This window comes from Lissotriton vulgaris, chromosome 1_1, assembly GCF_964263255.1.
Source record: "Lissotriton vulgaris chromosome 1_1, aLisVul1.2, whole genome shotgun sequence".
NCBI lineage: Eukaryota > Metazoa > Chordata > Amphibia > Caudata > Salamandridae > Lissotriton > Lissotriton vulgaris.
The window spans coordinates 232,114,796-232,142,018 of NC_141685.1; the positions used below are offsets into that span (position 1 = coordinate 232,114,796).

At 39.3% G+C, this 27,223-nt stretch overlaps 19 non-coding genes across 19 annotated transcripts; all 19 read right to left on the reverse strand.

Moving 5' to 3' along the window:
* Positions 1-1,321: 1,321 nt before the first annotated feature.
* On the reverse strand, positions 1,322-1,394 carry TRNAA-AGC (transfer RNA alanine (anticodon AGC)). Its single transcript has one exon. It is a non-coding gene; the product is annotated as a tRNA-Ala (tRNA).
* A 2,038-nt stretch (positions 1,395-3,432) lies between these two features.
* TRNAA-AGC (transfer RNA alanine (anticodon AGC)) lies at positions 3,433-3,505 on the reverse strand. The gene has a single exon. It is a non-coding gene; the product is annotated as a tRNA-Ala (tRNA).
* A 668-nt stretch (positions 3,506-4,173) lies between these two features.
* Positions 4,174-4,246, reverse strand: TRNAA-AGC (transfer RNA alanine (anticodon AGC)). The gene has a single exon. It is a non-coding gene; the product is annotated as a tRNA-Ala (tRNA).
* Positions 4,247-6,284: 2,038 nt separating this feature from the next.
* TRNAA-AGC (transfer RNA alanine (anticodon AGC)) lies at positions 6,285-6,357 on the reverse strand. The gene has a single exon. It is a non-coding gene; the product is annotated as a tRNA-Ala (tRNA).
* A 342-nt stretch (positions 6,358-6,699) lies between these two features.
* On the reverse strand, positions 6,700-6,772 carry TRNAK-CUU (transfer RNA lysine (anticodon CUU)). Its single transcript has one exon. It is a non-coding gene; the product is annotated as a tRNA-Lys (tRNA).
* Positions 6,773-8,915: 2,143 nt separating this feature from the next.
* On the reverse strand, positions 8,916-8,988 carry TRNAA-AGC (transfer RNA alanine (anticodon AGC)). Its single transcript has one exon. It is a non-coding gene; the product is annotated as a tRNA-Ala (tRNA).
* Positions 8,989-10,379: 1,391 nt separating this feature from the next.
* TRNAK-CUU (transfer RNA lysine (anticodon CUU)) lies at positions 10,380-10,452 on the reverse strand. Its single transcript has one exon. It is a non-coding gene; the product is annotated as a tRNA-Lys (tRNA).
* A 989-nt stretch (positions 10,453-11,441) lies between these two features.
* Positions 11,442-11,514, reverse strand: TRNAK-UUU (transfer RNA lysine (anticodon UUU)). Its single transcript has one exon. It is a non-coding gene; the product is annotated as a tRNA-Lys (tRNA).
* A 1,313-nt stretch (positions 11,515-12,827) lies between these two features.
* TRNAA-AGC (transfer RNA alanine (anticodon AGC)) lies at positions 12,828-12,900 on the reverse strand. The gene has a single exon. It is a non-coding gene; the product is annotated as a tRNA-Ala (tRNA).
* A 2,453-nt stretch (positions 12,901-15,353) lies between these two features.
* On the reverse strand, positions 15,354-15,426 carry TRNAK-CUU (transfer RNA lysine (anticodon CUU)). Its single transcript has one exon. It is a non-coding gene; the product is annotated as a tRNA-Lys (tRNA).
* A 149-nt stretch (positions 15,427-15,575) lies between these two features.
* Positions 15,576-15,648, reverse strand: TRNAK-CUU (transfer RNA lysine (anticodon CUU)). The gene has a single exon. It is a non-coding gene; the product is annotated as a tRNA-Lys (tRNA).
* Positions 15,649-16,403: 755 nt separating this feature from the next.
* TRNAK-CUU (transfer RNA lysine (anticodon CUU)) lies at positions 16,404-16,476 on the reverse strand. The gene has a single exon. It is a non-coding gene; the product is annotated as a tRNA-Lys (tRNA).
* Positions 16,477-17,050: 574 nt separating this feature from the next.
* On the reverse strand, positions 17,051-17,123 carry TRNAA-AGC (transfer RNA alanine (anticodon AGC)). Its single transcript has one exon. It is a non-coding gene; the product is annotated as a tRNA-Ala (tRNA).
* Positions 17,124-19,785: 2,662 nt separating this feature from the next.
* On the reverse strand, positions 19,786-19,858 carry TRNAK-CUU (transfer RNA lysine (anticodon CUU)). Its single transcript has one exon. It is a non-coding gene; the product is annotated as a tRNA-Lys (tRNA).
* Positions 19,859-20,210: 352 nt separating this feature from the next.
* On the reverse strand, positions 20,211-20,283 carry TRNAA-AGC (transfer RNA alanine (anticodon AGC)). Its single transcript has one exon. It is a non-coding gene; the product is annotated as a tRNA-Ala (tRNA).
* Positions 20,284-22,748: 2,465 nt separating this feature from the next.
* On the reverse strand, positions 22,749-22,821 carry TRNAK-CUU (transfer RNA lysine (anticodon CUU)). Its single transcript has one exon. It is a non-coding gene; the product is annotated as a tRNA-Lys (tRNA).
* Positions 22,822-22,970: 149 nt separating this feature from the next.
* Positions 22,971-23,043, reverse strand: TRNAK-CUU (transfer RNA lysine (anticodon CUU)). Its single transcript has one exon. It is a non-coding gene; the product is annotated as a tRNA-Lys (tRNA).
* A 766-nt stretch (positions 23,044-23,809) lies between these two features.
* On the reverse strand, positions 23,810-23,882 carry TRNAK-CUU (transfer RNA lysine (anticodon CUU)). Its single transcript has one exon. It is a non-coding gene; the product is annotated as a tRNA-Lys (tRNA).
* A 1,209-nt stretch (positions 23,883-25,091) lies between these two features.
* On the reverse strand, positions 25,092-25,164 carry TRNAK-CUU (transfer RNA lysine (anticodon CUU)). Its single transcript has one exon. It is a non-coding gene; the product is annotated as a tRNA-Lys (tRNA).
* Positions 25,165-27,223: the final 2,059 nt, after the last annotated feature.

A 27,223-nucleotide genomic window follows, 5' to 3' on the forward strand; every position in this document is an offset into this window, starting at 1 on the left:
TGGTGTGTTCATCTAGACTCATACCCTACCTAATCTTGAAGTTAAATTTCCCACCAATGAGAAACCAAGGGAGATACCATTTTTGATAGTTATTGCATGTCTAATGCAAGAATAATCACAAGATTATGAGAGTCCAGCAAAAATTACTCATTTTTGCCAAACGTGTGGCTCGAACCCACGACCCTGAGATTAAGAGTCTCATGCTCTACCGACTGAGCTAGCCAGGTTCCCTCCTTAAGACAGTATGCAGACCAATCCCTTTTTGTGAAGACAAATCAAATCCTGGATATTCCTCTACTGTTGTTTTGCAAGGAAAGCCAGATTTATACATCCTTCAGAGGACAGAGTGTCAAAAAAAATAAGAGAAAATGAAAATGGAAGTTGTGAGAACTTCATTTTGAGATTGCATAAGAATTCAAATTCCTCTCACATGCTAAAGAATACCTGAACCCTTTTGATTAAACCACTTTAGTTGTTATAATGAGACCATATTTGAAAGCCATCTGTGATTTTTCTGTTCTTACTCTGCAATGACCTTGGCAATGACAAGTTAAAAATAAAATGTATGCAAATTTTATAAATGAGAATGCGGGCATCGATCCCGCTATCTCTCGCATGCTAAGCAAGCGCTCTACCATTTGAGCTAATTCCCCTGTGTGTTTAATCTGCATAACAAGAAAAAAGTAACCTTACTGCCTTCCACACTTTATTTGAAGTCCAATTGCCCATAACAGTGTTAAGTTCACTCCTAACTTATTCCTTACCTCCACTTATGGGATGTTTTACAGTTCAGGTTGGCCTGTTTACTACTCGAATATGAGTGATATTGCGGTGTGTTCATCTAGACTCATACCCTAGCTAATCTTGAAGTTAAATTTCCCACCAATGAGAAACCAAGGGAGATACCATTTCTGATAGTTATTGCATGTCTAATGCAAGAATATTCACCAGATTATGAGAGTCAATGCAATAATCCAGCAAAAATTACTCATTTTCCCCCAACGTGGGGCTCGAACCCACGACCCTGAGATTAAGAGTCTCATGTTTTGCAAGGAAAGCCAGATTTATACATCCTTCAGAGGACAGAGTGTCAAAAAAAATAAGAGAAAATGAAAACGGAAGTTGTGAGAACTTCATTTTGAGATTGCATAAGAATTCAAATTCCTCTCACATGCTTAGGAATACCTGAACCCTTTTGATTAAACCACTTTAGTTGTTATAATGAGACCATATTTGAGAGCCATCTGTGATTTTTCAGTTCTTACTCTGCAATGACCTTGGCAATGACAAGTTAAAAATAAAATGTATGCAAATTTTATAATGGAGAATGCGGGCATCGATCCCGCTACCTCTCGCATGCTAAGCGAGCGCTCTACCATTTGAGCTAATTCCCCTGTGTGTTTAATCTGCATAACATGAAAAAAGTAACCTCACTGCCTTCCACACTTTATTTGAAGTCCAATTGCCCATAACAGTGTTCAGTTCACTCCTAACTTATGCCTTACCTCCACTTATGGGATGTTTTACAGTTCAGGTTGGCCTGTTTACTACTCGAATATGAGTGATATTGTGGTGTGTTCATCTAGACTCATACCCTACCTATCTTGAAGTTAAATTTCCCACCAATGAGAAACCAAGGGAGATACCATTTTTGATAGTTATTGCATGTCTAATGCAAGAATAATCACAAGATTATGAGAGTCCAGCAAAAATTACTCATTTTCGCCCAACGTGGGGCTCGAACCCACTACCCTGACATTAAGAGTCTCATGCTCTACCGACTGAGCTAGCCGGGCTCCCACTTCAAGATGGTATGCAGACTAATTATTTGTTATGAAGGAAATCCATTCCTGGACAATTTTTGGGAGTTATTGCAGGTCTAATGCAAGATTAATCTCCATATTATGAGAGTCAATGCAATATTCAGGCAAAAATTACTCTTTTTCGCCCAACTTGGGGCTCGAACCCACGACCCTGAGATTAAGAGTCTCATGCTCTACCGACTGAGCTAGCCGGGCTCCCTCCTTAAGACAGTATGCAGACCAATCCCTTTTTGTGAAGAAAATCAAATTCTGGATATTCCTCTACTCGTGTTTTGCAAGGAAAGCCAGATTTATAAATCCTTCAGAGGACAGAGTGTCAAAAAAAATAAGAGAAAATGAAAATGGAAGTTGTGAGAACTTCATTTTGAGATTGCATAAGAATTCAAATTCCTCTCACATGCTAAAGAATACCTGAACCCTTTTGATTAAACCACTTTAGTTGTTATAATGAGACCATATTTGAAAGCCATCTGTGATTTTTCTGTTCTTACTCTGCAATGACCTTTTCAATGACAAGTTAAAAATAAAATGTATGCAAATTTTATAATGGAGAATGCGGGCATCGATCCCGCTACCTCTCGCATGCTAAGCAAGCGCTCTACCATTTGAGCTAATTCCCCTGTGTGTTTAATCTGCATAACATGAAAAAAGTAACCTTACTGCCTTCCACACTTTATTTGAAGTCCAATTGCCCATAACAGTGTTAAGTTCACTCCTAACTTATGCCTTACCTCCACTTATGGGATGTTTTACAGTTCAGGTTGGCCTGTTTACTACTCGAATATGAGTGATATTGCGGTGTGTTCATCTAGACTCATACCCTAGCTAATCTTGAAGTTAAATTTCCCACCAATGAGAAACCAAGGGAGATACCATTTCTGATAGTTATTGCATGTCTAATGCAAGAATATTCACCAGATTATGAGAGTCAATGCAATAATCCAGCAAAAACTACTCTTTTTCGCCCAAGGTGGGGCTCGAACCCACGACCCTGAGATTAAGAGTCTCATGCTCTACCGAATGAGCTAGCCGGGCTCCCACTTCAAGATGGTATGCAGACTAATCATTTTTTATGAAGGAAATCCATTCCTGGACAATTTTTGGGAGTTATTGCAGGTCTAATGCAAGATTAATCTCCATATTATGAGAGTCAATGCAATATTCAGGCAAAAATTTCTAGTTTTCGCCCAACGTGGGACTCGAACCCACGACCCTGATATTAAGAGTCTCATGCTCTACCGACTGATCTAGCCGGGCTCCCTCCTTAAGACAGTATGCAGACCAATCCCTTTTTGTGAAGAAAATCAAATCCTGGATATTCCTCTACTCTTGTTTTGCAAGGAAAGCCAGATTTATACATCCTTCAGAGGACAGAGTGTCAAAAAAAATAAGAGAAAATGAAAACGGAAGTTGTGAGAACTTCATTTTGAGATTGCATAAGAATTCAAATTCCTCTCACATGCTAAAGAATACCTGAACCCTTTTGATTAAACCACTTTAGTTGTTATAATGAGACCATATTTGAAAGCCATCTGTGATTTTTCTGTTCTTACTCTGCAATGACCTTGGCAATGACAAGTTAAAAATAAAATGTATGCAAATTTTATAATGGAGAATGCGGGCATCGATCCCGCTACCTCTCGCATGCTAAGCGAGCGCTCTACCATTTGAGCTAATTCCCCAGTGTGTTTAATCTGCATAACATGAAAAAAGTAACCTTACTGCCTTCCACACTTTATTTGAAGTCCAATTGCCCATAACAGTATTAAATTCACTCCTAACTTATGGCTTACCTCCACTTATGGGATGTTTTACAGTTCAGGTTGGCCTGTTTACTACTCGAATATGAGTGAGATTGCGGTGTGTTCATCTAGACTCATACCCTAGCTAATCTTGAAGTTAAATTTCCCACCAATGAGAAACCAAGGGAGATACCATTTTTGATAGTTATTGCATTTCTAATGCAAGAATATTCACCAGATTATGAGAGTCAATGCAATAATCCAGCAAAAATAACTCATTTTCGCCCAACGTGGGGCTCGAACCCACGACCCTGAGATTAAGAGTCTCATGTTTTGCAAGGAAAGCCAGATTTATACATCCTTCAGAGGACAGAGTGTCAAAAAAAATAAGAGAAAATGAAAACGGAAGTTGTGAGAACTTCATTTTGAGATTGCATAAGAATTCAAATTCCTCTCACATGCTTAGGAATACCTGAACCCTTTTGATTAAACCACTTTAGTTGTTATAATGAGACCATATTTGAGAGCCATCTGTGATTTTTCAGTTCTTACTCTGCAATGACCTTGGCAATGACAAGTTAAAAATAAAATGTATGCAAATTTTATAATGGAGAATGCGGGCATCGATCCCGCTACCTCTCGCATGCTAAGCGAGCGCTCTACCATTTGAGCTAATTCCCCTGTGTGTTTAATCTGCATAACATGAAAAAAGTAACCTCACTGCCTTCCACACTTTATTTGAAGTCCAATTGCCCATAACAGTGTTCAGTTCACTCCTAACTTATGCCTTACCTCCACTTATGGGATGTTTTACAGTTCAGGTTGGCCTGTTTACTACTCGAATATGAGTGATATTGTGGTGTGTTCATCTAGACTCATACCCTACCTATCTTGAAGTTAAATTTCCCACCAATGAGAAACCAAGGGAGATACCATTTTTGATAGTTATTGCATGTCTAATGCAAGAATAATCACAAGATTATGAGAGTCCAGCAAAAATTACTCATTTTCGCCCAACGTGGGGCTCGAACCCACTACCCTGACATTAAGAGTCTCATGCTCTACCGACTGAGCTAGCCGGGCTCCCACTTCAAGATGGTATGCAGACTAATTATTTGTTATGAAGGAAATCCATTCCTGGACAATTTTTGGGAGTTATTGCAGGTCTAATGCAAGATTAATCTCCATATTATGAGAGTCAATGCAATATTCAGGCAAAAATTACTCTTTTTCGCCCAACTTGGGGCTCGAACCCACGACCCTGAGATTAAGAGTCTCATGCTCTACCGACTGAGCTAGCCGGGCTCCCTCCTTAAGACAGTATGCAGACCAATCCCTTTTTGTGAAGAAAATCAAATTCTGGATATTCCTCTACTCGTGTTTTGCAAGGAAAGCCAGATTTATAAATCCTTCAGAGGACAGAGTGTCAAAAAAAATAAGAGAAAATGAAAATGGAAGTTGTGAGAACTTCATTTTGAGATTGCATAAGAATTCAAATTCCTCTCACATGCTAAAGAATACCTGAACCCTTTTGATTAAACCACTTTAGTTGTTATAATGAGACCATATTTGAAAGCCATCTGTGATTTTTCTGTTCTTACTCTGCAATGACCTTTTCAATGACAAGTTAAAAATAAAATGTATGCAAATTTTATAATGGAGAATGCGGGCATCGATCCCGCTACCTCTCGCATGCTAAGCAAGCGCTCTACCATTTGAGCTAATTCCCCTGTGTGTTTAATCTGCATAACATGAAAAAAGTAACCTTACTGCCTTCCACACTTTATTTGAAGTCCAATTGCCCATAACAGTGTTAAGTTCACTCCTAACTTATGCCTTACCTCCACTTATGGGATGTTTTACAGTTCAGGTTGGCCTGTTTACTACTCGAATATGAGTGATATTGCGGTGTGTTCATCTAGACTCATACCCTAGCTAATCTTGAAGTTAAATTTCCCACCAATGAGAAACCAAGGGAGATACCATTTCTGATAGTTATTGCATGTCTAATGCAAGAATATTCACCAGATTATGAGAGTCAATGCAATAATCCAGCAAAAACTACTCTTTTTCGCCCAAGGTGGGGCTCGAACCCACGACCCTGAGATTAAGAGTCTCATGCTCTACCGAATGAGCTAGCTGGGCTCCCACTTCAAGATGGTATGCAGACTAATCATTTTTTATGAAGGAAATCCATTCCTGGACAATTTTTGGGAGTTATTGCAGGTCTAATGCAAGATTAATCTCCATATTATGAGAGTCAATGCAATATTCAGGCAAAAATTTCTAGTTTTCGCCCAACGTGGGACTCGAACCCACGACCCTGATATTAAGAGTCTCATGCTCTACCGACTGATCTAGCCGGGCTCCCTCCTTAAGACAGTATGCAGACCAATCCCTTTTTGTGAAGAAAATCAAATCCTGGATATTCCTCTACTCTTGTTTTGCAAGGAAAGCCAGATTTATACATCCTTCAGAGGACAGAGTGTCAAAAAAAATAAGAGAAAATGAAAACGGAAGTTGTGAGAACTTCATTTTGAGATTGCATAAGAATTCAAATTCCTCTCACATGCTAAAGAATACCTGAACCCTTTTGATTAAACCACTTTAGTTGTTATAATGAGACCATATTTGAAAGCCATCTGTGATTTTTCTGTTCTTACTCTGCAATGACCTTGGCAATGACAAGTTAAAAATAAAATGTATGCAAATTTTATAATGGAGAATGCGGGCATCGATCCCGCTACCTCTCGCATGCTAAGCGAGCGCTCTACCATTTGAGCTAATTCCCCAGTGTGTTTAATCTGCATAACATGAAAAAAGTAACCTTACTGCCTTCCACACTTTATTTGAAGTCCAATTGCCCATAACAGTATTAAATTCACTCCTAACTTATGGCTTACCTCCACTTATGGGATGTTTTACAGTTCAGGTTGGCCTGTTTACTACTCGAATATGAGTGAGATTGCGGTGTGTTCATCTAGACTCATACCCTAGCTAATCTTGAAGTTAAATTTCCCACCAATGAGAAACCAAGGGAGATACCATTTTTGATAGTTATTGCATTTCTAATGCAAGAATATTCACCAGATTATGATAGTCAATGCAATAATCCAGCAAAAATAACTCATTTTCGCCCAACGTGGGGCTCGAACCCACGACCCTGAGATTAAGAGTCTCATGCTCTACCGACTGAGCTAGCCGGGCTCCCACTTCAAGATGGTATGCAGACTAATCATTTTTTATGAAGGAAATCCATTCCCGGACAATTTTTGGGAGTTATTGCAGGTCTAATGCAAGATTAAACTCCATATTATGAGAGTCAATGCAATATTCAGGCAAAAATTACTTGTTTTAGCCCAACGTGGGGCTCGAACCCACGACCCTGAGATTAAGAGTCTCATGCTCTACCGACTGAGCTAGCCGGGCTCCCTCCTTAAGACAGCATACAGACCAATCCCTTTTTGTCAAGAAAATCAAATCCTGGATATTCCTCTACTCTTGTTTTGCAAGGAAAGCCAGATTTATACATCCTTCAGAGGACAGAGTGTCAAAAAAAATAAGCGAAAATGAAAATGGAAGTTGTGAGAACTTCATTTTGAGATTGCATAAGAATTCAAATTCCTCTCACATGCTTAGGAATACCTGAACCCTTTTGATTAAACCACTTTAGTTGTTATAATGAGACCATATTTGAGAGCCATCTGTGATTTTTCTGTTCTTACTCTGCAATGACCTTGGCAATGACAAGTTAAAAATAAAATGTATGCAAATTTTATAATGGAGAATGCGGGCATCGATCCCGCTACCTCTCGCATGCTAAGCGAGCGCTCTACCATTTGAGCTAATTGCCCTGTGTGTTTAATCTGCATAACATGAAAAAAGTAACCTCACTGCCTTCCACACTTTATTTGAAGTCCAATTGCCCATAACAGTGTTCAGTTCACTCCTAACTTATGCCTTACCTCCACTTATGGGATGTTTTACAGTTTAGGTTGGCCTGTTTACTACTCGAATATGAGTGATATTGTGGTGTGTTCATCTAGACTCATACCCTACCTAATCTTGAAGTTAAATTTCCCACCAATGAGAAACCAAGGGAGATACCATTTTTGATAGTTATTGCATGTCTAATGCAAGAATAATCACAAGATTATGAGAGTCCAGCAAAAATTACTCATTTTTGCCAAACGTGTGGCTCGAACCCACGACCCTGAGATTAAGAGTCTCATGCTCTACCGACTGAGCTAGCCAGGTTCCCTCCTTAAGACAGTATGCAGACCAATCCCTTTTTGTGAAGAAAATCAAATCCTGGATATTCCTCTACTGTTGTTTTGCAAGGAAAGCCAGATTTATACATCCTTCAGAGGACAGAGTGTCAAAAAAAATAAGAGAAAATGAAAATGGAAGTTGTGAGAACTTCATTTTGAGATTGCATAAGAATTCAAATTCCTCTCACATGCTAAAGAATACCTGAACCCTTTTGATTAAACCACTTTAGTTGTTATAATGAGACCATATTTGAAAGCCATCTGTGATTTTTCTGTTCTTACTCTGCAATGACCTTGGCAATGACAAGTTAAAAATAAAATGTATGCAAATTTTATAAATGAGAATGCGGGCATCGATCCCGCTATCTCTCGCATGCTAAGCGAGCGCTCTACCATTTGAGCTAATTCCCCTGTGTGTTTAATCTGCATAACAAGAAAAAAGTAACCTTACTGCCTTCCACACTTTATTTGAAGTCCAATTGCCCATAACAGTGTTAAGTTCACTCCTAACTTATTCCTTACCTCCACTTATGGGATGTTTTACAGTTCAGGTTGGCCTGTTTACTACTCGAATATGAGTGATATTGCGGTGTGTTCATCTAGACTCATACCCTAGCTAATCTTGAAGTTAAATTTCCCACCAATGAGAAACCAAGGGAGATACCATTTCTGATAGTTATTGCATGTCTAATGCAAGAATATTCACCAGATTATGAGAGTCAATGCAATAATCCAGCAAAAATTACTCATTTTCCCCCAACGTGGGGCTCGAACCCACGACCCTGAGATTAAGAGTCTCATGTTTTGCAAGGAAAGCCAGATTTATACATCCTTCAGAGGACAGAGTGTCAAAAAAAATAAGAGAAAATGAAAACGGAAGTTGTGAGAACTTCATTTTGAGATTGCATAAGAATTCAAATTCCTCTCACATGCTTAGGAATACCTGAACCCTTTTGATTAAACCACTTTAGTTGTTATAATGAGACCATATTTGAGAGCCATCTGTGATTTTTCAGTTCTTACTCTGCAATGACCTTGGCAATGACAAGTTAAAAATAAAATGTATGCAAATTTTATAATGGAGAATGCGGGCATCGATCCCGCTACCTCTCGCATGCTAAGCGAGCGCTCTACCATTTGAGCTAATTCCCCTGTGTGTTTAATCTGCATAACATGAAAAAAGTAACCTCACTGCCTTCCACACTTTATTTGAAGTCCAATTGCCCATAACAGTGTTCAGTTCACTCCTAACTTATGCCTTACCTCCACTTATGGGATGTTTTACAGTTCAGGTTGGCCTGTTTACTACTCGAATATGAGTGATATTGTGGTGTGTTCATCTAGACTCATACCCTACCTATCTTGAAGTTAAATTTCCCACCAATGAGAAACCAAGGGAGATACCATTTTTGATAGTTATTGCATGTCTAATGCAAGAATAATCACAAGATTATGAGAGTCCAGCAAAAATTACTCATTTTCGCCCAACGTGGGGCTCGAACCCACTACCCTGAGATTAAGAGTCTCATGCTCTACCGACTGAGCTAGCCGGGCTCCCACTTCAAGATGGTATGCAGACTAATTATTTGTTATGAAGGAAATCCATTCCTGGACAATTTTTGGGAGTTATTGCAGGTCTAATGCAAGATTAATCTCCATATTATGAGAGTCAATGCAATATTCAGGCAAAAATTACTCTTTTTCGCCCAACTTGGGGCTCGAACCCACGACCCTGAGATTAAGAGTCTCATGCTCTACCGACTGAGCTAGCCGGGCTCCCTCCTTAAGACAGTATGCAGACCAATCCCTTTTTGTGAAGAAAATCAAATTCTGGATATTCCTCTACTCGTGTTTTGCAAGGAAAGCCAGATTTATAAATCCTTCAGAGGACAGAGTGTCAAAAAAAATAAGAGAAAATGAAAATGGAAGTTGTGAGAACTTCATTTTGAGATTGCATAAGAATTCAAATTCCTCTCACATGCTAAAGAATACCTGAACCCTTTTGATTAAACCACTTTAGTTGTTATAATGAGACCATATTTGAAAGCCATCTGTGATTTTTCTGTTCTTACTCTGCAATGACCTTTTCAATGACAAGTTAAAAATAAAATGTATGCAAATTTTATAATGGAGAATGCGGGCATCGATCCCGCTACCTCTCGCATGCTAAGCAAGCGCTCTACCATTTGAGCTAATTCCCCTGTGTGTTTAATCTGCATAACATGAAAAAAGTAACCTTACTGCCTTCCACACTTTATTTGAAGTCCAATTGCCCATAACAGTGTTAAGTTCACTCCTAACTTATGCCTTACCTCCACTTATGGGATGTTTTACAGTTCAGGTTGGCCTGTTTACTACTCGAATATGAGTGATATTGCGGTGTGTTCATCTAGACTCATACCCTAGCTAATCTTGAAGTTAAATTTCCCACCAATGAGAAACCAAGGGAGATACCATTTTTGATAGTTATTGCATTTCTAATGCAAGAATATTCACCAGATTATGATAGTCAATGCAATAATCCAGCAAAAATAACTCATTTTCGCCCAACGTGGGGCTCGAACCCACGACCCTGAGATTAAGAGTCTCATGCTCTACCGACTGAGCTAGCCGGGCTCCCACTTCAAGATGGTATGCAGACTAATCATTTTTTATGAAGGAAATCCATTCCCGGACAATTTTTGGGAGTTATTGCAGGTCTAATGCAAGATTAAACTCCATATTATGAGAGTCAATGCAATATTCAGGCAAAAACTACTTGTTTTAGCCCAACGTGGGGCTCGAACCCACGACCCTGAGATTAAGAGTCTCATGCTCTACCGACTGAGCTAGCCGGGCTCCCTCCTTAAGACAGCATACAGACCAATCCCTTTTTGTCAAGAAAATCAAATCCTGGATATTCCTCTACTCTTGTTTTGCAAGGAAAGCCAGATTTATACATCCTTCAGAGGACAGAGTGTCAAAAAAAATAAGCGAAAATGAAAATGGAAGTTGTGAGAACTTCATTTTGAGATTGCATAAGAATTCAAATTCCTCTCACATGCTAAAGAATACCTGAACCCTTTTGATTAAACCACTTTAGTTGTTATAATGAGACCATATTTGAAAGCCATCTGTGATTTTTCTGTTCTTACTCTGCAATGACCTTGGCAATGACAAGTTAAAAATAAAATGTATGCAAATTTTATAATGGAGAATGCGGGCATCGATCCCGCTACCTCTCGTATGCTAAGCGAGCGCTCTACCATTTGAGCTATTTCCCCTGTGTGATTAATCTGCATAACATGAAAAAAGTAACCTTACTGCCTTCCACACTTTATTTGAAGTCCAATTGCCCATAACAGTGTTAAATTCACTCCTAACTTATGCCTTACCTCCACTTATGGGATGTTTTACAGTTCAGGTTGGCCTGTTTACTACTCGAATATGAGTGATATTGCGGTGTGTTCATCTAGACTCATACCCTAGCTAATCTTGAAGTTAAATTTCCCACCAATGAGAAAGCAAGGGAGATACCATTTTTGATAGTTATTGCATGTCTAATGCAAGAATATTCACCAGATTATGAGAGTCAATGCAATAATCCAGCAAAAATTACTCATTTTCGCCCAACGTGGGGCTCGAACCCACGACCCTGAGATTAAAAGTCTCATGCTCTACCGACTGAGCTAGCTGGGCTCCCACTTCAAGATGGTATGCAGACTAATCATTTTTTATGAAGGAAATCCATTCCTGGACAATTTTTGGGAGTTATTGCAGGTCTAATTCAAGATTAATCTCCATATTATGAGAGTCAATGCAATATTCAGGCAAAAATTACTCGTTTTCACACAACGTGGGGCTCGAACCCACAACCCTGAGATTAAGAGTCTCATGCTCTACCGACTGAGCTAGCCGGGTTCCCTCCTTAAGCCAGTATGCAGACCAATCCCTTTTTGTGAAGAAAATCAAATCCTGGATATTCCTCTACTCTTGTTTTGCAAGGAAAGCCAGATTTATACATCCTTCAGAGGACAGAGTGTCAAAAAAATAAGAGAAAATGAAAACGGAAGTTGTGAGAACTTCATTTTGAGATTGCATAAGAATTCAAATTCCTCTCACATGCTAAAGAATACCTGAACCCTTTTGATTAAACCACTTTAGTTGTTATAATGAGACCATATTTGAAAGCCATCTGTGATTTTTCTGTTCTTACTCTGCAATGACCTTGGCAATGACAAGTTAAAAATAAAATGTATGCAAATTTTATAATGGAGAATGCGGGCATCGATCCCGCTACCTCTTGCATGCTAAGCGAGCGCTCTACCATTTGAGCTAATCCCCCTGTGTGTTTAATCTGCATAACATGAAAAAGTAACCTCACTGCCTTCCACACTTTATTTGAAGTCCAATTGCCCATAACAGTATTAAATTCACTCCTAACTTATGGCTTACCTCCACTTATGGGATGTTTTACAGTTCAGGTTGGCCTGTTTACTACTCGAATATGAGTGAGATTGCGGTGTGTTCATCTAGACTCATACCCTAGCTAATCTTGAAGTTAAATTTCCCACCAATGAGAAACCAAGGGAGATACCATTTCTGATAGTTATTGCATGTCTAATGCAAGAATATTCACCAGATTATGAGAGTCAATGCAATAATCCAGCAAAAATTACTCATTTTCGCCCAACGTGGGGCTCGAACCCACGACCCTGAGATTAAGAGTCTCATGTTTTGCAAGGAAAACCTGATTTATACATCCTTCAGAGGACAGAGTGTCAAAAAAAATAAGAGAAAATGAAAACGGAAGTTGTGAGAACTTCATTTTGAGATTGCATAAGAATTCAAATTCCTCTCACATGCTTAGGAATACCTGAACCCTTTTGATTAAACCACTTTATTTGTTATAATGAGACCATATTTGAGAGCCATCTGTGATTTTTCTGTTCTTACTCTGCAATGACCTTGGCAATGACAAGTTAAAAATAAAATGTATGCAAATTTTATAATGGAGAATGCGGGCATCGATCCCGCTACCTCTCGCATGCTAAGCGAGCGCTCTACCATTTGAGCTAATTCCCCTGTGTGTTTAATCTGCATAACATAAAAAAAGTAACCTCACTGCCTTCCACACTTTATTTGAAGTCCAATTGCCCATAACAGTGTTCAGTTCACTCCTAACTTATGCCTTACCTCCACTTATGGGATGTTTTACAGTTTAGGTTGGCCTGTTTACTACTCGAATATGAGTGATATTGTGGTGTGTTCATCTAGACTCATACCCTACCTAATCTTGAAGTTAAATTTCCCACCAATGAGAAACCAAGGGAGATACCATTTTTGATAGTTATTGCATGTCTAATGCAAGAATAATCACAAGATTATGAGAGTCCAGCAAAAATTACTCATTTTCGCCCAACGTGGGGCTCGAACCCACGACCCTGAGATTAAGAGTCTCATGCTCTACCGACTGAGCTAGCCGGGGTCCCACTGCAAGGTGGTATGCAGACTAATCATTTTTTATGAAGGAAATCCATTCCTGGACAATTTGTGGGAGTTATTGCATGTCTAATGCAAGATTAATCTCCATATTATGAGAGTCAATGCAATATTCAGGCAAAAATTACTCGTTTTTGCCAAACGTGTGGCTCGAACCCACGACCCTGAGATTAAGAGTCTCATGCTCTACCGACTGAGCTAGCCAGGTTCCCTCCTTAAGACAGTATGCAGACCAATCCCTTTTTGTGAAGAAAATCAAATCCTGGATATTCCTCTACTCTTGTTTTGCAAGGAAAGCCAGATTTATACATCCTTCAGAGGACAGAGTGTCAAAAAAAATAAGAGAAAATGAAAATGGAAGTTGTGAGAACTTCATTTTGAGATTGCATAAGAATTCAAATTCCTCTCACATGCTAAAGAATACCTGAACCCTTTTGATTAAACCACTTTAGTTGTTATAATGAGACCATATTTGAAAGCCATCTGTGATTTTTCTGTTCTTACTCTGCAATGACCTTGGCAATGACAAGTTAAAAATAAAATATATGCAAATTTTATAATGGAGAATGCGGGCATCGATCCCGCTACCTCTTGCATGCTAAGCGAGCGCTCTCCCATTTGAGCTAATCCCCCTGTGTGTTTAATCTGCATAACATGAAAAAGTAACCTCACTGCCTTCCACACTTTATTTGAAGTCCAATTGCCCATAACAGTGTTAAGTTCACTCGTAACTTATGCCTTACCTCCACTTATGGTATGTTTTACAGTTCAGGTTGGCCTGTTTACTACTCGAATATGAGTGATATTGTGGTGTGTTCATCTAGACTCATACCCTACCTAATCTTGAAGTTAAATTTCCCACCAATGAGAAACCAAGGGAGATACCATTTTTGATAGTTATTGCATGTCTAATGCAAGAATATTCACCAGATTATGAGAGTCAATGCAATAATCCAGCAAAAATTACTCATTTTCGCCCAACGTGGGGCTCGAACCCACGACCCTGAGATTAAGAGTCTCCTGCTCTACCGACTGAGCTAGCCGGGCTCCCACTTCAAGATGGTATGCAGACTAATTATTTTTTATGAAGGAAATCCGTTCCTGGACAATATTTGGGAGTTATTGCAGGTCTAATGCAAGATTAATCTCCATATTATGAGAGTCAATGCAATATTCAGGCAAAAATTACTCTTTTTTGCCCAACTTGGGGCTCGAACCCACGACCCTGAGATTAAGAGTCTCATGCTCTACCGACTGAGCTAGCCGGGCTCCCTCCCTAAGACAGTATGCAGACCAATCCCTTTTTGTGAAGAAAATCAAATCCTGGATATTCCTCTACTCTTGTTTTGCAAGGAAAGCAAGGTTTATACAGCCTTCAGAGGACAGAGTGTCAAAAAAAATAAGAGAAAATGAAAATGGAAGTTGTGAGAACTTCATTTTGAGATTGCATAAGAATTCAAATTCCTCTCACATGCTAAAGAATACCTGAACCCTTTTGATTAAACCACTTTAGTTGTTATAATGAGACCATATTTGAAAGCCATCTGTGATTTTTCTGTTCTTACTCTGCAATGACCTTGGCAATGACAAGTTAAAAATAAAATGTATGCAAATTTTATAATGGGGAATGCGGGCATCGATCCCGCTACCTCTCGCATGCTAAGCGAGCGCTCTAAAATTTGAGCTAATTCCCCTGTGTGATTAATCTGCATAACATGAAAAAAGTAACCTTACTTCCTTCCACACTTTATTTGAAGTCCAATTGCCCATAACAGTGTTAAGTTCACTCCTAACTTATGCTTTACCTCCACTTATGGGATGTTTTACAGTTCAGGTTGGCCTGTTTACTACTCGAATATGAGTGATAATGCGGTGTGTTCATCTAGACTCATACCCTAGCTAATCTTGAAGTTAAATTTCCCACCAATGAGAAACCAAGGGAGATACCATTTCTGATAGTTATTGCATGTCTAATGCAAGAATATTCACCAGATTATGAGAGTCAATGCAATAATCCAGCAAAAACTACTCATTTTCGCCCAACGTGGGGCTCGAACCCACGACCCTGAGATTAAGAGTCTCATGCTCTACCGACTGAGCTAGCCGGGCTCCCACTTCAAGATGGTATGCAGACTAATCATTTTTTATGAAGGAAATCCATTCCTGGACAATTTTTGGGAGTTATTGCAGGTCTAATGCAAGATTAATCTCCATAGTATGAGAGTCAATGCAATATTCAGGCAAAAATTACTAGTTTTCGCCCAACGTGGGGCTCGAACCCACGACCCTGAGATTAAGAGTCTCATGCTCTACCGACTGAGCTAGCCGGGCTCCGTCCTTAAGACAGTATGCAGACCAATCCCTTTTTGTGAAGAAAATCAAATCCTGGATATTCCTCTACTCTTGTTTTGCAAGGAAAGCCAGATTTATACATCCTTCAGAGGACAGAGTGTCAAAAAAAAAAAGAGAAAATGAAAACGGAAGTTGTGAGAACTTCATTTTGACATTGCATAAGAATTCAAATTCCTCTCACATGCTAAAGAATACCTGAACCCTTTTGATTAAACCACTTTAGTTGTTATAATGAGACCATATTTGAAAGCCATCTGTGATTTTTCTGTTCTTACTCTGCAATGACCTTGGCAATGACAAGTTAAAAATAAAATGTATGCAAATTTTATAATGGAGAATGCGGGCATTGATCCCGCTACCTCTCGTATGCTAAGCGAGCGCTCTACCATTTGAGCTACTTCCCCAGTGTGATTAATCTGCATAACATGAAAAAAGTAACCTTACTGCCTTCCACACTTTATTTGAAGTCCAATTGCCCATAAGAGTGTTAAGTTCACTCCTAACTTATGCCTTACCTCCACTTATGGGATGTTTTACAGTTCAGGTTGGCCTGTTTACTACTCGAATATGAGTGATATTGCGGTGTGTTCATCTAGACTCATACCCTAGCTAATCTTGAAGTTAAATTTCCCACCAATGAGAAACCAAGGGAGATACCATTTCTGATAGTTATTGCATGTCTAATGCAAGAATAATCACAAGATTATGAGAGTCCAGCAAAAATTACTCATTTTCGCCCAACGTGGGGCTCGAACCCACGACCCTGAGATTAAGAGTCTCATGCTCTACCGACTGAGCTAGCCGGGCTCCCACTGCATGACGGTATGCAGACTAATCATTTTTTATGAAGGAAATCCATTCCTGGACAATTTGTGGGAGTTATTGCATGTCTAATGCAAGATTAATCTCCATATTATGAGAGTCAATGCAATATTCAGGCAAAAATTACTCGTTTTTGCCAAACGTGTGGCTCGAACCCACGACCCTGAGATTAAGAGTCTCATGCTCTACCGACTGAGCTAGCCAGGTTCCCTCCTTAAGACAGTATGCAGACCAATCCCTTTTTGTGAAGAAAATCAAATCCTGGATATTCCACTACTCTTGTTTTGCAAGGAAAGCCAGATTTATACATCCTTCAGAGGACAGAGTGTCAAAAAAAATAAGAGAAAATGAAAATGGAAGTTGTGAGAACTTCATTTTGAGATTGCATAAGAATTCAAATTCCTCTCACATGCTAAAGAATACCTGAACCCTTTTGATTAAACCACTTTAGTTGTTATAATGAGACCATATTTGAAAGCCATCTGTGATTTTTCTGTTCTTACTCTGCAATGACCTTGGCAATGACAAGTTAAAAATAAAATGTATGCAAATTTTATAATGGAGAATGCGGGCATCGATCCCGCTACCTCTCGCATGCTAAGCGAGCGCTCTACCATTTGAGCTAATTCTCCTGTGTGTTTAATCTGCATAACATGAAAAAAGTAACCTCACTGCCTTCCACACTTTATTTGAAGTCCAATTGCCCATAACAGTGTTCAGTTCACTCCTAACTTATGCCTTACCTCCACTTATGGGATGTTTTACAGTTCAGGTTGGCCTGTTTACTACTCGAATATGAGTGATATTGTGGTGTGTTCATCTAGACTCATACCCTACCTAATCTTGAAGTTAAATTTCCCACCAATGAGAAACCAAGGGAGATACCATTTTTGATAGTTATTGCATGTCTAATGCAAGAATATTCACCAGATTATGAGAGTCAATGCAATAATCCAGCAAAAATTACTCATTTTCGCCCAACGTGGGGCTCGAACCCACGACCCTGAGATTTAGAGTCTCATGCTCTACCGACTGAGCTAGCCGGGCTCCCACTTCAAGATGGTATGCAGACTAATCATTTTTTATGAAGGAAATCCATTCCTGGACAATTTTTGGGAGTTATTGCAGGTCTAATGCAAGATTAATCTCCATATTATGAGAGTCAATGCAATATTCAGGCAAAAATTACTCGTTTTCGCCCAACGTGGGGCTCGAACCCACGACCCTGAGATTAAGAGTCTCATGCTCTACCGACTGAGCTAGCCGGACAGTATGCAGACCAATCCCTTTTTGTGAAGAAAATCAAATCCTGGATATTCCTCTACTCTTGTTTTGCAAGGAAAGCCAGATTTATACATCCTTCAGAGGACAGAGTGTCAAAAAAAATAAGAGAAAATGAAAACGGAAGTTGTGAGAACTTCATTTTGAGATTGCATAAGAATTCAAATTCCTCTCACATGCTTAGGAATACCTGAACCCTTTTGATTAAACCACTTTAGTTGTTATAATGAGACCATATTTGAGAGCCATCTGTGATTTTTCTGTTCTTACTCTGCAATGACCTTGGCAATGACAAGTTAAAAATAAAATGTATGCAAATTTTATAATGGAGAATGCGGGCATCGATCCTGCTACCTCTCGCATGCTAAGCGAGCGCTCTACCATTTGAGCTAATTCCCCTGTGTGTTTAATCTGCATAACATGAAAAAAGTAACCTCACTGCCTTCCACACTTTATTTGAAGTCCAATTGCCCATAACAGTGTTCAGTTCACTCCTAACTTATGCCTTACCTCCACTTATGGGATGTTTTACAGTTCAGGTTGGCCTGTTTACTACTCGAATATGAGTGATATTGTGGTGTGTTCATCTAGACTCATACCCTACCTAATCTTGAAGTTAAATTTCCCACCAATGAGAAACCAAGGGAGATACCATTTTTGATAGTTATTGCATGTCTAATGCAAGAATAATCACAAGATTATGAGAGTCCAGCAAAAATTACTCATTTTCACCCAACGTGGGGCTCGAACCCACTACCCTGAGATTAAGAGTCTCATGCTCTACCGACTGAGCTAGCCGGGCTCCCACTTCAAGATGGTATGCAGACTAATTATTTGTTATGAAGGAAATCCATTCCTGGACAATTTTTGGGAGTTATTGCAGGTCTAATGCAAGATTAATCTCCATATTATGAGAGTCAATGCAATATTCAGGCAAAAATTACTCTTTTTCGCCCAACTTGGGGCTCGAACCCACGACCCTGAAATTAAGAGTCTCATGCTCTACCGACTGAGCTAGCCGGGCTCCCTCCTTAAGACAGTATGCAGACCAATCCCTTTTTGTGAAGAAAATCAAATCCTGGATATTCCTCTACTCGTGTTTTGCAAGGAAAGCCAGATTTATAAATCCTTCAGAGGAGAGAGTGTCAAAAAAAATAAGAGAAAATGAAAATGGAAGTTGTGAGAACTTCATTTTGAGATTGCATAAGAATTCAAATTCCTCTCACATGCTAAAGAATACCTGAACCCTTTTGATTAAACCACTTTAGTTGTTATAATGAGACCATATTTGAAAGCCATCTGTGATTTTTCTGTTCTTACTCTGCAATGACCTTTTCAATGACAAGTTAAAAATAAAATGTATGCAAATTTTATAATGGAGAATGCGGGCATCGATCCCTCTACCTCTCGCATGCTAAGCGAGCGCTCTACCATTTGAGCTAATTCCCCTGTGTGTTTAATCTGCATAACATGAAAAAAGTAACCTTACTGCCTCCCACACTTTATTTGAAGTCCAATTGCCCATAACAGTGTTAAGTTCACTCCTAACTTATGCCTTACCTCCACTTATGGGATGTTTTACAGTTCAGGTTGGCCTGTTTACTACTCGAATATGAGTGATATTGCGGTGTGTTCATCTAGACTCATACCCTAGCTAATCTTGAAGTTAAATTTCCCACCAATGAGAAACCAAGGGAGATACCATTTCTGATAGTTATTGCATGTCTAATGCAAGAATATTCACCAGATTATGAGAGTCAATGCAATAATCCAGCAAAAACTACTCTTTTTCGCCCAAGGTGGGGCTCGAACCCACGACCATGAGATTAAGAGTCTCATGCTCTACCGACTGAGCTAGCCGGGCTCCCACTTCAAGATGGTATGCAGACTAATCATTTTTTATGAAGGAAATCCATTCCTGGACAATTTTTGGGAGTTATTGCAGGTCTAATGCAAGATTAATCTCCATATTATGAGAGTCAATGCAATATTCAGGCAAAAATTTCTAGTTTTCGCCCAACGTGGGGCTCGAACCCACGACCCTGAGATTAAGAGTCTCATGCTCTACCGACTGAGCTAGCCGGGCTCCCTCCTTAAGACAGTATGCACACCAATCCCTTTTTGTGAAGAAAATCAAATCCTGGATATTCCTCTACTCTTGTTTTGCAAGGAAAGCCAGATTTATACATCCTTCAGAGGACAGAGTGTCAAAAAAAATAAGAGAAAATGAAAACGGAAGTTGTGAGAACTTCATTTTGAGATTGCATAAGAATTCAAATTCCTCTCACATGCTAAAGAATACCTGAACCCTTTTGATTAAACCACTTTAGTTGTTATAATGAGACCATATTTGAAAGCCATCTGTGATTTTTCTGTTCTTACTCTGCAATGACCTTGGCAATGACAAGTTAAAAATAAAATGTATGCAAATTTTATAATGGAGAATGCGGGCATCGATCCCGCTACCTCTCGCATGCTAAGCGAGCGCTCTACCATTTGAGCTAATTCCCCAGTGTGTTTAATCTGCATAACATGAAAAAAGTAACCTTACTGCCTTCCACACTTTATTTGAAGTCCAATTGCCCATAACAGTATTAAATTCACTCCTAACTTATGGCTTACCTCCACTTATGGGATGTTTTACAGTTCAGGTTGGCCTGTTTACTACTCGAATATGAGTGAGATTGCGGTGTGTTCATCTAGACTCATACCCTAGCTAATCTTGAAGTTAAATTTCCCACCGATGAGAAACCAAGGGAGATACCATTTTTGATAGTTATTGCATTTCTAATGCAAGAATATTCACCAGATTATGATAGTCAATGCAATAATCCAGCAAAAATAACTCATTTTCGCCCAACGTGGGGCTCGAACCCACGACCCCGAGATTAAGAGTCTCATGCTCTACCGACTGAGCTAGCCGGGCTCCCACTTCAAGATGGTATGCAGACTAATCATTTTTTATGAAGGAAATCCATTCCTGGACAATTTTTGGGAGTTATTGCAGGTCTAATGCAAGATTAATCTCCATATTATGAGAGTCAATGCAATATTCAGGCAAAAATTACTTGTTTTAGCCCAACGTGGGGCTCGAACCCACGACCCTGAGATTAAGAGTCTCATGCTCTACCGACTGAGCTAGCCGGGCTCCCTCCTTAAGACAGTATGCAGACCAATCCCTTTTTGTGAAGAAAATCAAATCCTGGATATTCCTCTACTCTTGTTTTGCAAGGAAAGCCAGATTTATACATCCTTCAGAGGACAGAGTGTCAAAAAAAATAAGAGAAAATGAAAATGGAAGTTGTGAGAACTTCATTTTGAGATTGCATAAGAATTCAAATTCCTCTCACATGCTAAAGAATACCTGAACCCTTTTGATTAAACCACTTTAGTTGTTATAATGAGACCATATTTGAAAGCCATCTGTGATTTTTCTGTTCTTACTCTGCAATGACCTTGGCAATGACAAGTTAAAAATAAAATGTATGCAAATTTTATAATGGAGAATGCGGGCATCGATCCCGCTACCTCTCGTATGCTAAGCGAGCGCTCTACCATTTGAGCTAATTCCCCTGTGTGATTAATCTGCATAACATGAAAAAAGTAACCTTACTGCCTTCCACACTTTATTTGAAGTCCAATTGCCCATAACAGTGTTAAATTCACTCCTAACTTATGCCTTACCTCCACTTATGGGATGTTTTACAGTTCAGGTTGGCCTGTTTACTACTCGAATATGAGTGATATTGCGGTGTGTTCATCTAGACTCATACCCTAGCTAATCTTGAAGTTAAATTTCCCACCAATGAGAAACCAAGGGAGATACCATTTTTGATAGTTATTGCATGTCTAATGCAAGAATATTCACCAGATTATGAGAGTCAATGCAATAATCCAGCAAAAATTACTCATTTTCGCCTAACGTGGGGCTCGAACCCACGACCCTGAGATTAAGAGTCTCATGCTCTACCGACTGAGCTAGCTGGGCTCCCACTTCAAGATGGTATGCAGACTAATCATTTTTTATGAAGGAAATCCATTCCTGGACAATTTTTGGGAGTTATTGCAGGTCTAATGCAAGATTAATCTCCATATTATGAGAGTCAATGCAATATTCAGGCAAAAATTACTCGTTTTCGCACAACGTGGGGCTCGAACCCACAACCCTGAGATTAAGAGTCTCATGCTCTACCGACTGAGCTAGCCGGGTTCCCTCCTTAAGCCAGTATGCAGACCAATCCCTTTTTGTGAAGAAAATCAAATCCTGGATATTCCTCTACTCTTGTTTTGCAAGGAAAGCCAGATTTATACATCCTTCAGAGGACAGAGTGTCAAAAAAATAAGAGAAAATGAAAACGGAAGTTGTGAGAACTTCATTTTGAGATTGCATAAGAATTCAAATTCCTCTCACATGCTAAAGAATACCTGAACCCTTTTGATTAAACCACTTTAGTTGTTATAATGAGACCATATTTGAAAGCCATCTGTGATTTTTCTGTTCTTACTCTGCAATGACCTTGGCAATGACAAGTTAAAAATAAAATGTATGCAAATTTTATAATGGAGAATGCGGGCATCGATCCCGCTACCTCTCGCATGCTAAGTGAGCGCTCTACCATTTGAGCTAATTCCCCAGTGTGTTTAATCTGCATAACATGAAAAAAGTAACCTTACTGCCTTCCACACTTTATTTGAAGTCCAATTGCCCATAACAGTATTAAGTTCACTCCTAACTTATTGCTTACCTCCACTTATGGGATGTTTTACAGTTCAGGTTGGCCTGTTTACTACTCGAATATGAGTGAGATTGCGGTGTGTTCATCTAGACTCATACCCTAGCTAATCTTGAAGTTAAATTTCCCACCAATGAGAAACCAAGGGAGATACCATTTTTGATAGTTATTGCATTTCTAATGCAAGAATATTCACCAGATTATGATAGTCAATGCAATAATCCAGCAAAAATAACTCCTTTTCGCCCAACGTGGGGCTCGAACCCACGACCCTGAGATTAAGAGTCTCATGCTCTACCGACTGAGCTAGCCGGGCTCCCACTTCAAGATGGTATGCAGACTAATCATTTTTTATGAAGGAAATCCATTCCTGGACAATTTTTGGGAGTTATTGCAGGTCTAATGCAAGATTAATCTCCATATTATGAGAGTCAATGCAATATTCAGGCAAAAATTACTTGTTTTCGCCCAACGTGGGGCTCGAACCCACGACCCTGAGATTAAGAGTCTCATGCTCTACCGACTGAGCTAGCCGGGCTCCCACCTTAAGACAGTATGCAGACCAATCCCTTTTTGTGAAGAAAATCAAATCCTGGATATTCCTCTACTCTTGTTTTGCAAGGAAAGCCAGATTTATACATCCTTCAGAGGACAGAGTGTCAAAAAAATAAGAGAAAATGAAAATGGAAGTTGTGAGAACTTCATTTTGAGATTGCATAAGAATTCAAATTCCTCTCACATGCTAAAGAATACCTGAACCCTTTTGATTAAACCACTTTAGTTGTTATAATGAGACCATATTTGAAAGCCATCTGTGATTTTTCTGTTCTTACTCTGCAATGACCTTGGCAATGACAAGTTAAAAATAAAATGTATGCAAATTTTATAATGGAGAATGCGGGCATCGATCCCGCTACCTCTCGTATGCTAAGCGAGCGCTCTACCATTTGAGCTAATTCCCCTGTGTGATTAATCTGCATAACATGAAAAAAGTAACCTTACTGCCTTCCACACTTTATTTGAAGTCCAATTGCCCATAACAGTGTTAAGTTCACTCCTAATTTATGCCTTACCTCCACTTATGGGATGTTTTACAGTTCAGGTTGGCCTGTTTACTACTCGAATATGAGTGATATTGCGGTGTGTTCATCTAGACTCATACCCTAGCTAATCTTGAAGTTAAATTTCCCACCAATGAGAAACCAAGGGAGATACCATTTTTGATAGTTATTGCATGTCTAATGCAAGAATATTCACCAGATTATGAGAGTCAATGCAATAATCCAGCAAAAATTACTCATTTTCGCCCAACGTGGGGCTCGAACCCACGACCCTGAGATTAAGAGTCTCATGCTCTACCGACTGAGCTAGCTGGGCTCCCACTTCAAGATGGTATGCAGACTAATCATTTTTTATGAAGGAAATCCATTCCTGGACAATTTTTGGGAGTTATTGCAGGTCTAATGCAAGATTAATCTCCATATTATGAGAGTCAATGCAATATTCAGGCAAAAATTACTCATTTTCGCACAACGTGGGGCTCGAACCCACAACCCTGAGATTAAGAGTCTCATGCTCTACCGACTGAGCTAGCCGGGTTCCCTCCTTAAGCCAGTATGCAGACCAATCCCTTTTCGTGAAGAAAATCAAATCCTGGATATTCCTCTACTCTTGTTTTGCAAGGAAAGCCAGATTTATACATCCTTCAGAGGACAGAGTGTCAAAAAAATAAGAGAAAATGAAAATGGAAGTTGTGAGAACTTCATTTTGAGATTGCATAAGAATTCAAATTCCTCTCACATGCTAAAGAATACCTGAACCCTTTTGATTAAACCACTTTAGTTGTTATAATGAGACTATATTTGAAAGCCATCTGTGATTTTTCTGTTCTTACTCTGCAATGACCTTGGCAATGACAAGTTAAAAATAAAATGTATGCAAATTTTATAATGGAGAATGCGGGTATCGATCCCGCTACCTCTCGCATGCTAAGCGAGCGCTCTACAATTTGAGCTAATTCCCCTGTGTGTTTAATCTGCATAACATGAAAAAGTAACCTCACTGCCTTCCACACTTTATTTGAAGTCCAATTGCCCATAACAGTGTTCAGTTCACTCCTAACTTATGCCTTACCTCCACTTATGGGATGTTTTACAGTTCAGGTTGGCCTGTTTACTACTCGAATATGAGTGATATTGCGATGTGTTCATCTAGACTCATACCCTAGCTAATCTTGAATTTAAATTTCCCACCAATGAGAAACCAAGGGAGATACCATTTTTGATAGTTATTGCATGTCTAATGCAAGAATATTCACCAGATTATGAGAGTCAATGCAATAATCCAGCAAAAATTACTCATTTTCGCCCAACGTGCAGCTCGAACCCACGACCCTGAGATTAAGAGTCTCATGCTCTACCGACTGAGCTAGCTGGGCTCCCACTTCAAGATGGCATGCAGACTAATCATTTTTTATGAAGGAAATCCATTCCTGGACAATTTTTGGGAGTTATTGCAGGTCTAATGCAAGATTAATCTCCATATTATGAGAGTCAATGCAATATTCAGGCAAAAATTACTCGTTTTCGCCCAACGTGGGGCTCGAACCCACGACCCTGAGATTAAGAGTCTCATGCTCTACCGACTGAGCTAGCCGGGCTCCCTCCTTAAGACACTATGCAGACCAATCCCTTTTTGTGAAGAAAATCAAATCCTGGATATTCCTCTACTCTTGTTTTGCAAGGAAAGCCAGATTTATACATTCTTCAGAGGACAGAGTGTCAAAAAAATAAGAGAAAATGAAAATGGAAGTTGTGAGAACTTCATTTTGAGATTGCATAAGAATTCAAATTCCTCTCACATGCTAAAGAATACCTGAACCCTTTTGATTAAACCACTTTAGTTGTTATAATGAGACTATATTTGAAAGCCATCTGTGATTTTTCTGTTCTTACTCTGCAATGACCTTGGCAATGACAAGTTAAAAATAAAATGTATGCAAATTTTATAATGGAGAATGCGGGTATCGATCCCGCTACCTCTCGCATGCTAAGCGAGCGCTCTACAATTTGAGCTAATTCCCCTGTGTGTTTAATCTGCATAACATGAAAAAGTAACCTCACTGCCTTCCACACTTTATTTGAAGTCCAATTGCCCATAACAGTGTTCAGTTCACTCCTAACTTATGCCTTACCTCCACTTATGGGATGTTTTACAGTTCAGGTTGGCCTGTTTACTACTCGAATGTGAGTGATATTGTGGTGTGTTCCTCTGGACTCATACCCTACCTAATCTTGAAGTTAAATTTCCCACCAATGAGAAACCAAGGGAGATACCATTTTTGATAGTTATTGCATGTCTAATGCAAGAATATTCACCAGATTATGAGAGTCAATGCAATAATCCAGCAAAAATTACTCATTTTCGCCCAACGTGGGGCTCGAACCCACGACCCTGAGATTAAGAGTCTCATGCTCTACCGACTGAGCTAGCCAGGCTCCCACTTCAAGATGGTATGCAGACAAATTATTTTTTATGAAGGAAATCCATTCCTGGACAATTTTTGGGAGTTATTGCAGGTCTAATGCAAGATTAATCTCCATATTATGAGAGTCAATGCAATATTCAGGCAAAAATTACTCTTTTTCGCCCAACGTGGGGCACGAACCAACGACCCTGAGATTAAGAGTCTCATTCTCTACCGACTGAGCTAGCCGGGCTCCCTCCTTAAGACAGTATACAGACCAATCCCTTTTTGTGAAGAAAACCAAATCCTGGATATTCCTCTACTCTTGTTTTGCAAGGAAAGCCAGATTTATACATCCTTCAGAGGACAGAGTGTCAAAAAAAATAGGAGAAAATGAAAATGGAAGTTGTGAGAACTTCATTTTGAGATTGCATAAGAATTCAAATTCCTCTCACATGCTAAAGAATACCTGAACCCTTTTGATTAAACCACTTTAGTTGTTATAATGAGACCATATTTGAAAGCCATCTGTGATTTTTCTGTTCTTACTCTGCAATGACCTTGGCAATGACAAGTTAAAAATAAAATGTATGCAAATTTTATAATGGAGAATGCGGGTATCGATCCTGCTACCTCTCGCATGCTAAGCGAGCGCTCTACCATTTGAGCTAATTCCCCTGTGTGTTTAATCTGCATAACATGAAAAAAGTAACCTTACTGCCTTCCACACTTTATTTGAAGTCCAATTGCCCATAACAGTGTTCAGTTCACTCCTAACTTATGCCTTACCTCCACTTATGGGATGTTTTACAGTTCAGGTTGGCCTGTTTACTACTCGAATATGAGTGATATTGTGGTGTGTTCATCTAGACTCATACCCTACCTAATCTTGAAGTTAAATTTCCCACCAATGAGAAACCAAGGGAGATACCATTTTTGATAGTTATTGCATGTCTAATGCAACAATAATCACCAGATTATGAGAGTCCAGCAAAAATTACTCATTTTCGCCCAACGTGGGGCTCAAACCCACGACCCTGAGATTAAGAGTCTCATGCTCTACCGACTGAGCTAGCCGGGCTCCCACTTCAAGATGGTATGCAGACTAATCATTTTTTATGAAGGAAATCCATTCCTGGACAATTTTTGGGAGTTATTGCATGTCTAATGCAAGATTAATCTCCATATTATGAGAGTCAATGCAATATTCAGGCAAAAATTACTCATTTTCGCCCAACGTGGGGCTCGAACC